We start from the raw sequence: 10,571 nt of genomic DNA on the forward strand, positions 1-10,571 counted from the left end.
GGCGAGTAGTGGACTGCAGCTAAGCCCCCGAGTGGGAGGTTGGCTCACCACCCGGTAGGATTTTCAAACACTTCGGCTTAGCGGGTTCGCGGCTAAGCCTCCGAGTGGGAGGCTGGCTCACCACTCGGTAGGAAATTATTTTTACAAACTTAGGCGAAACGGATTCGCAGCTAAGCCACCCACTAGGGGCTTTCTCACGCAAACAAAAACAATAACAATCACTGGGAAAATTATAATGTTCTTGTCTTTGATAAATAAACTACAGGAGTTTTTCTTATTACATCTCATCCGAGTGAGAATTCAAGTATAAAAGGGGAGGAGCAGCTCCGCATTCCAGGCTCGTGGCTCATCAATCTGGCGATCGACATTATAAAGGTGGTACGCTCCATTGTGGAGGACTCTGGTGACTATGAAGGGACCTTCCCAAGTAGGAGCGAGTTTGTGTGGTTTCTGTTGATCCACTCGGAGGACTAAGTCTCCTTCTTGGAAGGCTCGACTCTTCACATTTCTGGCATAGAATCGACGCAAGTCCTGCTGATAGATGGTCGATCGGATCATGGCCATTTCTCTTTCTTCTTCCAGGAGGTCGACTGCGTCCTGCCGGGCTTGTTCTGCTTCATCTTTAGAGTAGAGCTCGACTCGGGGTGTGTTGTGAAGCAGGTCACTCGGCAAAACTGCTTCAGCTTTGTAGACCAGAAAGAATGGGGTTCTTCCAGTCAATCGGTTCGGGGTTGTCCTCAATCCCCAAAGAACTGATGGAAGCTCGTCGACCCATGCACCTGCTGCATGCTTGAGATCGCGCATCAGTCGGGGTTTCAGTTCTTTGAGAATTAAGCCGTTTGCTCTTTCCGCTTGTCCATTCGACTGGGGGTGAGCGACTGAAGCGTAGTCAACTCGTGTGCCTTGAGAGGTGCAAAAGGCTCTGAATTTGTCAGAATCGAAGTTTGACCCATTGTCAATGATGATGCTATGCGGAACTCCATATCTGAATATCAACTCTCTGATGAAACTGATAGCAGTGCAAGCATCAAGATTCTTGATAGGCTTAGCTTCAATCCATTTGGTGAACTTGTCGACTGCTACTAGCACATGAGTGAAGCCGCTCCTGCCCGTTCTCAGTGTCCCAACCATGTCCAGTCCCCAAACAGCGAAGGGCCAAACGAGTGGAATGGTTTTCAGGGCTGACGCGGGTTTGTGCGACATATTGGAGTAAAACTGACATCCTTCACATTTGTCGACTATCTCTTTCACCATTTCGTTCGCCCTTGGCCAGTAGAATCCCGCTCGAGATGCTTTAGGCACAATGGTCCGAGAGGATGCATGATGACCACAGGTCCCTGAGTGGATATCATCAAGGATTATCTGACCTTCTTCTGGTGTTATACACTTCTGACTGACTCCAGTCGCGCTTTCTCTATACAACTATCCCTTTATGACTGTAAAGGCCTTGGATCGACGGACGATCTGTCGAGCCTCTTCTTCATCCTCTGGGAGTTCTTTCCTTAGGGTGTACGCGATGTACGGTACCGTCCAGTCGGGAGTAATGACCAAAACTTCCATGATCAGGTCGACCACAGCTGGAAGTTCAACTTCAATCGGATCCGTGGCACTTTTTGGCTGCGGGGCTTCTTCAGTGAAGGGATCCTCCTGAACTCATGGTGTGTGGATGTGTTCCAAAAACACATTGCTGGGAATGGCTTCTCTTTTGGAACCTATTTTCGCCAAATAATCAGTTGCTTGATTTTTCAGTCGGGGTATGTGATGAAGTTCTAACCCCTCGAATTTCTTCTCGAGCTTTCTCACTACATTGCAATAACCAATCATGGCCGGGCTTTTGACGTCCCACTCTTTCATCACTTGATTAACCACCAAATCTGAGTCGCCATGGACCATGAGGTGACAGACGCCGAGTGAAATGGCCATGCGCAACCCATATAAAAGTGCTTCGTATTCTGCTTCGTTATTGGAGGAATCAAAGTGGATTTGAAGAACATATCTGAGCTTATCTCCTCGGGGGGAGACCAATACTACTCTGGCACCGGAACCATTCAGCATTTTGGAACCGTCGAAGAACATGGTCCAATGCTCCGAGTGAACCTGAGTCGGCAGTTGATGTTCAATCCACTCGGCGACGAAATCTGCTATTGCTTGGGACTTGATAGCTTTCTTTGCCTCAAACTTGATATCTAGAGGAAGGAGTTCAATCGCCCATTTTGCCACTCAACCAGTTGCATCTCTGTTGTGCAGGATCTCTGACAATGGAGCGTCGCTGACGACCATAATGGAATGATCAGAGAAGTAGTGAGCAACCTTCTTTGTGGTCATATAAATCCCATATACAAGCTTCTGATAAGGAGGATATCTTTGCTTCGACGGGGTCAAAACTTTAGAAACATAATATACTGGGCGCTAAACTTTGAAGGCTTCTCCTTCTTCTTCCTGCTCGACCGTAAGTACCGTACTGACGACTTGTCATGTGGCTGCGATGTAAAGCAGCAAAGGCTCTATGTTGATTGGGACAGCAAGCACCGGCTGGGTGGAGAGCAGAGCTTTGAGCTCTGCAAACACTACATCAGCTTCAGGAGTCCACTCGAACTTGTTTGACTTCTTCATCAATCGGTAAAGAGGCAATGCCTTTTCACCGAGACGAGAGATGAATTGACTTAAAGTGGCCAAGCAACCAGTAAGCTTCTGGACGTCGTGCACGCGCACAGGACGTTTCATTCGGAGTATAGTACCGACTTTTTATGGATTGGCGTCGATTCCCCGTTCGGAAACGAGAAAACTGAGTAACTTTCCGCCAGGAACTCCGAATGTGCACTTTGATGGATTAAGCTTGATATCATACCTCCTGAGGTTGGCAAAGGTTTCAGCAAGGTCAGTCAGCAGGTCGGAACCCTTCGTGACTTGACCACAATATCATCCATGTATGCTTCCACATTCCGACTGATTTGAGTGAGCAAACACTTCTGAATCATCCTCATGAATGTGGCTCTGGCATTCTTGAGGCCGAATGGCATGGTAACATAACAAAAGTACCCGAATGGAGTGATGAAAGCTGTTTTGATCTCGTCAGGTCCATACAGACGGATCTGATGGTACCCGGAATAGGCGTCTAAAAAAGATAGTCGCTCACATCCCGCAGTCGAGTCGACTATCTGGTCGATGCGGGGGAGAGGAAAATGATCTTTCGGGCAGACCCGGTTGATATGTTTAAAGTCAATGCACATGCGAAGTGACTTGTCCTTCTTGGGGACCATGACAACGTTGGCGAGCCACTCGGAGTGGTAAATCTGTCGGATGAACTCCGCTGCTAAGAGCCAAGCCACCTCCTCACCAATAGCCTTTCTCTTCTGGACGGCGGACCGTCGGGGATGTTCTTTGACGGGTTTCACTTTCGAGTCGACTCGTAGGCGGTGCTCAGCTAGCCCCCTGGGAACACCCGGCATGTCAGAAGGCTTCCATGCGAAGATGTCCCAGTTCTCACGGAGGAACTGGATGAGCTCTTCTTCCTATTTGGAGTCGAGTGTTGTTGAGATATGAGTCGGAGCAGCACTGGGATCGGTCAGGTGAATGTGAACCGGCTTCGTTTCACCAGACGACTGAAAAGTTGATTCTGTAGCGGGCTTCTTGGCTCGCAACAAATCACTCGGGTATGCAGTCTTCTGGTACTCCTGCAGCTCCACCACTGCCATCTGAGCATCGGCGATCTTTGAGCCTTTCTGAAAACACTCTTCTGCTTTTTCCGATTGCCTGTAACAGTGATCACACCTTTCGGACCAGGCATCTTCAATTTGAGATACACATAACATGGTCGAGCCATGAAGCGTGCGTAAGCTGGCCTGCCCAAAATAGCGTGATAAGCACTCTGGAAATCCACAACTTCGAACGTCAACTTTTCTTTGCGGTAATTCATGGAATCACCGAAAACCACATCAAGAGCAATTTGGCCGAGTGACTCAGCCTTCTTCCTAGGAATGACTCCATGGAAACTCATGTTGCTGGTACTGAGTCTGGACATCGGAATGCCCATCCCTTTCAAGGTCTCAGCATACAGTATGTTCAAACCACTGCCACCATCCATCAAGACTTTGGTCAGTCGAGTGCCTTCAACAACTGGGTCGACCACCAAAGCTTGCCTCCCAGGGGTGCAATGTGCGTTGGGTGACCGGACTGGTCGAATGTTATGGCAGTCTGAGACCACTTCAAATAACTGGGTGTCGCCGGAGCAACCATATTCACCTCACGGTTGATAACTTTCAGTCGACTTTTGCTTTCAACATCAGCAAAAATCATCAAGGTGGAATTGACCTGGGGGTATCCATCATCACTGTCTTCCTTGTCCTCAACTTTGTCCGACTCCTTTTCCTTATCTTTGGGCTGTTTGCCCTGCAACTGCTGGATCAAGAGCCGACACTATCGAGTGGTATGTTTCGGGTAAATGAGCTTACCCTCTTCATCTTTCTTGGTGTGGACGTGACATGGCAAATCCAACACATCATTTCCGTCTGGATCTTTAACTTTCTTGGGGTTCCAAGGCCCTTTGGGTTTCCCCTTAAACTTTCCTTGAGTTACAACCAAGGCTTCCCCAGGAGCAGCTGGCTCGGCTTTCCGCTTCTATTTCCGATTGGAATTTCCTCCTCCGGTTTCTTGGGCGACTGACTTGTGCTTGCCACTCCGGAGTCGATCCTCATCTTCACCATTAGCGTACTTGGTGGCAATCTCCATCATCCGATTCAGAGACATGTCTCCGGTTCGACCGAATTTCAGATTCAGTTCTCTGTACTTGACGCCTTCTTTGAAGGCACAGACTGCTTGGTGATCAGGCACATTCTCTACCGTGTGATGTAACGTGATCCATCTCTGGATGTAATCCCTCAAAGTTTCATTCGGCTTCTGCACGCAAGACCGCAGTTCCGTCAGCCCTGCCGGTCGCTTGCATGTTCCTTCAAATGTGGTGACGAACACTCGGGCGAGATCTTCCCACGTGTAAATGCTGATGGGTGCTAACTGATTCAGCCACGCTCTGGCCGAGCCCTCCAACATGAGAGGCAGGTGCTTCATGGCCACTTCATCATTGCCACCGCCAATCTGGACAGCCACTCGGTAGTCTTCAAGCCAAGTATCGGGCTTGGACTCACCAGTGAACTTACTGACTCCATTCGCCAACCTGAAGTTGGGAGGAATCACAGCGGCCCTGATGGCTCTACTAAAGCACTCTAGCCCCGAAACATGTACTCTGCTGCTGGTAGGTGCATCTCTGTCATGACCTTCTCGGTGAGCTCTATTCCTGTCGACTAAGCCTTGAACAAGAATGGATCTCGCATCAAAGCCTGGTTCCCTGGGGTCGACTTGAATCCTTCGCCCAACACTATGAGGGCGCCTATCATCCTGCTGTCGAGGCACATACGATCCACTCCTCGGGGGAGGGGTGGGCACTCGACGTCGATCGTCATGATCGAATCGGTGATCATACTGCTCACGGTTTCCGTACTGATCACGCCGGTCCCCACGTCCCTCACGCCTCGGGGGCGATCTTGGGCTATGAGCCGACTGGACTGTGTTTGCAGCAATGGATCTGCTATGAATCCTGTTCCGTGACTGGGAAACAGCGGAATTCTGGTCTCCTGCTGCCCGGAGTAATGCATTGATCTGCAGCAAGCCTCTGCCAGCCTCTGACTGGGAAGGCTGAATCGACTCTGCTATGCGGGCTGCAGCTACTAAATTCTGAATCGGAGTTCGATATACCTGCGGGGGCGGAAAGAGCTGACGTCGACTGGATTCTAGAACCCGTTGTCGCGCACGCTCGTCGAGTGCTCGCTGGAGGTTCTCCAGTCGAGTGCGCTCAGCCAAGTTCGCCAGGCGCGCGTCCTCCAAGGCACGAGCCTCGGGGTTTCTCCAACAATACGAGTGTGCAGTGCATCCATGTTCCGGCGACGAAGTTCTTCTCTCTGCAGCGACGTGAGAGGCTCGGGGAGATATTCCTCATGGGGATGCGACGGGTCGCCTCCACCTGCGCCTCCGTCGGTGTGGTGAAAACCGGGAGGACTGCGCGGTCCATCGACCATTAGAACCTCCGCCGCCGGATCACTGTTGTCGCATTCGGATGCGGTCTCTGCGGAGCCAGTCGACAGGTCGAACATGCCGTAGAGGGATTTGTCGGGCTCGATCGCCGCGACTTGAGGGGTGGCAGACTGGCGTGCCACCGCGTGTCTCACCCACCGCTGAAGTCTCGACCGACCGGAGCGCTTGTGCCGGCGGGAAACAGGGAAGGAGGACAACACAGGGGCCGACCGATAATGGGTCGATGGTTGCCGCAAGAGGACGCCGTGGACGCACGCGCGAAAGTGCGTTGCCCTGCGGACAGGAAGTGCGTCGACGTCGAGCGGAGCCTCCTGAAGCCAAGCGGAGTCGTCGGCGATGAACGTGAGCGCGCCGAGACGGATCTCGCGGCCCTCCACCAAAACTCTGCCAGAAACCATGATGATTTGGATCGGAAAAGATCGCAACTCCTCCAACAAATCGCTAAGACACCGGCCCCACGGTGGGCGCCAACTGTCGTGGTTCTAAGTCTGACAGTAATGTAGGGGGGTTGGTATGGAGAGGCAAGATATTAGCTATGGAGTAGTTGTAAGCACACGAGGTTTACGAGTTCAGGCCCTTCTCGGAGGAAGTAATAGCCCTACGTCTCGGAGCCCGGAGGCGGTCGACTGGATTATGTGTGTATGAATTACAGGGGTGCGAACCCCTTACACTGAGGAGGGGGTGGCTTATAGAGTTTGCCAGACCCCTCCGGCCCTCAGTTATGCATGGTTTCAAATACATTAAGGTCGGGCGTTACCGGTAACGCCCCTAATAAAGTGCTATGATGACCATAAAAGCTACTTAATGATCGACCGTTAGCGTGCGGAGTGACTTGAGGTCTCCTGGCCGTCGAGTGGTTGGATCTTGGTCGAGTGATTGCTTCTTGGTCGAGTGTCTTTGAGTCTGTCGAGTGGAACACCTCGAAGTCGATTGAAAGGTGATTTCTTCTAGAGATGTCCTTGGGTAGGGTAGTTAGGACAGGTCCATGACCCTACCCTAGGTACATAGCTTCATCAACCGGTTCGAGTTCATCACCGGCCACTACTTCACCATGGCCGGCACCGGCTCGAGTTCATCCTAACATTCCCCTCTTCCGTGGAGCCCATGCGGGGTCGACGAAGGTCCTCGCAACAAAAGGATCCGGCAAGACACCTGCTGTGCACGCTGGTGTCGCCTCCATGGTGGCCTTCATGGGACCCAAGCGGCGGCGGCCTCCCGTGTTCTACTTCTCCTCGATGATGGCGGCGGACGCGGAGGCGCTGGCCACCGACTCGTCGCTCTTCGCGCACCCGGCTTCTGTCGCTGCTTGCATGGCACGGCCACTGGCATGGGAGTCTCGGCCACAGAAACGGGAGACGCGGTACGAGGCGGCGGCGTGGACGGCAGCAATGACGCCCGTGCACCGCTCCTCGTCAAGCTGGCCTGGAGCGGCGAGTTGCTGAACCGCACGCCAGCTTGGGGCGGCAACTGGCTCCGTCGGGCGAGGGGAGGGAGGTGGATCGGTGAGCTGCATAGCTCGTATCTGGCAGGCTACCCAGCCGGCTTGGATGCAGAATAACTACTCTTCGTAAGCCATTGTAAGAGTGGACAAAATGGTGGAGGAGATAGGGGAGCGGCGGAGGTGTGCGATTCTTGGCCGGTATTTGGCCTCGTTTAAATAGGAGATTTAATAGTCGGCGGACGGGAGGAGCTCGGCCGGCGTTGCGTTTAACGTCGGCCCGGTCATGAACGGACGTGTGTCCAGAGTGGGTTTCTCGGCTTCCACACGGGTGGGTTTCATGGAGGCGTTTGAATGCGGCACGGAGGCGTGTTCAGCCGGGCGTGTCGCGAGTGGCGCCCTCGACTCTGACCTAGGACACCCTGCCGTTCTTCCACTGACGTCTAGGCTCTTTGGGTGCATGGCATGCATGTCAGTGACCCAACGCAGGCAGCGCACAGCAGAGGAACCTTTGGTGGGCCAGGGCGGTCAAAAGCGGGCATTTCATAAACCGATGATTTTTCATTGAGTGTGACGTCATCTTTTTCATGTAGATAAGCCTACTATGTTGATAGCCCGTTTGACACGTTGTGATTCATAAAGACCGTTGCAAACATCAATGTTCTGCTTATCACAGATAAGATTGATTAATACCTGTAACAATCCATGTCCTTAACAAAGGGTGCATGCACGTATAGGTTGAGAGTGTGTCTTGCGTCGTGTGTTGTGTGCATGCAGGCGTGCGAGTGTTGCGTGCGTGCAAGGGTACGTTTCAGTGTTGCATGCATGGGTGCATACGTGCGTGTGTTCGTGATTGCATGTGTACGTGTCAGTGTTGCACGCCAGCATGGTGCGTGTGTACGTGTCAGTGTTGCATGCCTACATGCATGTGTGTCTTGCGTGCATGCATGTGTACGTGCGGGGTGAGGCTACACGTCAGTCGACTGACTTTTTCATTTCTGGTCATTAGATTTTCCAGCCGTTGGATATGAAATCAAGGGCCTCCAGTTTATCATCAAACTCCACCCCCCCTGAGCCGCCAGCCACCATCGGCCGAACTGCCAGCCCCGCCGCCCGCGGTCGGCCCGCCCTCCCCGAAACCACTCCCCACCTCCGGCCCGCTGCCGCACCGGCCATCCCTCTAGCCCCCCCCCCCACCGAGCTTTTTCTCCGGGGATCCCCACCCCACCGCCCAATGAACGCCCCCCAACCGCCGATGACTGCCAACCAGAGGTCTCACGACTTCGAATACCCACCGACCACTAATTTATTACCATTTATGTCCTTCATATACGCGCTGACGGGTGGGCCCTATGGTAATGTGCGCTGCTGAATGTGGACCGCTTGACTGGTCAATTGGTCATGTTATCAACAAATTACGGAGCTCTATGGTGAGCCAGTGACCGTATGATCACCCTAAAATGTACTCCTATTTTATTAACACAGTACAGACTCAAACTACCATTTCTTTCTTTCATATACGGGCTGACAGGTGGGCCCCACGGTTACGCGCCCCGATGGTGCAACACTAGTTGCATCGTGTGGAATGTTTGACTGGTCAATTGATTGTGTCATCAACAAAATACGGAGTTGTACGGGTGAGCCAGTGATCGTATAATCATGATATGTATTTGTTTAACACGGTACAGACGCAAGGGCTCATATATACGCGCAAGCACTCACCGCTATAAGCGCACACACGCGAACCCTACCCCTATGAGCACCTTCGAGAGAGTGGGCTAGCATATATGATCTTGAGATTTTACGAAGTCACCATAGGTGCCTCGTAGTCGAGTGGAACGTCTCCTCCCACTGAACGTACATCGCCGGAAAATACTGAAATTAACACAAGATAAATGCGAGCACCGGGACTTTAACCTTGGTGGGCTCGAGAAACCACTGTCCTCTAACCATCCAACCACATGTTGGTTAGCACGAAAAAATGTATGTGGTGACCGTGATGAGCTTATTCTGAAGTCCAGTGACCATATCGTGCTTTCGCTTCAAATACAATGACCGTAAGTGTCGTCAACAAAATACGGAGCACGCATCAAATGCAAAGTCCGTCAGTGTCATCAACAAAATATGGAGACGTATCGTGAGCTAGATACTGTTGTACTATTGTATATGCTTATTTCTTAGTGGCCGATTGCATGTGTGGTGTGGTGGGCACATCATTTCTAGTTGTGGTGGGTCAACATGAAGACTCATGGGTCGGTTCCATCCTGCGTCACATATAGGTTGGACCGAGACGTGTTATACGAAGACCCGTGTGGAGGACTCCGCGTACAACACGAAGCTACCAGAGTCGTGGAGGACTCTATCCCCACTGGTGATAAGCCGACTATATATGATTTGTAACCCTAGGCCCTTAGTATGTTATACAATCTTGGGGGCTAGTTCGTCGATAGTATACACACGCACAATGCCTGGTATTCACGTGTAGTTTGTACACACCCCTATCACTAATATACAGTACCAGGAGTAGGCTCTTTCTTCAACTGCAAGGGCCCGATCAGAACTAGGGTAAAACTTTGCCTTGTATTACCATCCAGCCTAACAGCCAGGGATATCCTACCGAATGATATGATGAAATCATATCTGCCAACTACTAAGAGAGAGGTGCGTCGGGGGGGGGGGGGGCAATGTGTGCGAGAGAGGCCTGAAGATAATGTGCGTGCGGGAGACACGTAGGCACATATATGTGCATATAGAGGGCTAGTAGAGACCGTGCATGTGTATATATGCATGTGAGAGAAATAGTGTTTTCCAACTGAGATTAGTGAAAAGAGTGGTACATAGTAGTCAGAAAGAGAGAGAGAGAGAGAGAAACAGAGAGAGCATGTGTGTGAGACACCCCGACACCCTGAGAGAGATTGTGAGCATGTGTGAAAGAGAAATGCCGATGCATATAAAGTGTGTGCACTTATGCGTTAGACAGAGAGATATATAACGCGTTTGTGAGAACGGGGCGAGGCATAGTGCATCTACGCGTAAAAGGCGGTTCTAC

The sequence above is a fragment of the Triticum urartu genome, chromosome 4, assembly GCF_003073215.2.
Source record: "Triticum urartu cultivar G1812 chromosome 4, Tu2.1, whole genome shotgun sequence".
Taxonomy (NCBI): Eukaryota; Viridiplantae; Streptophyta; class Magnoliopsida; order Poales; family Poaceae; genus Triticum; species Triticum urartu.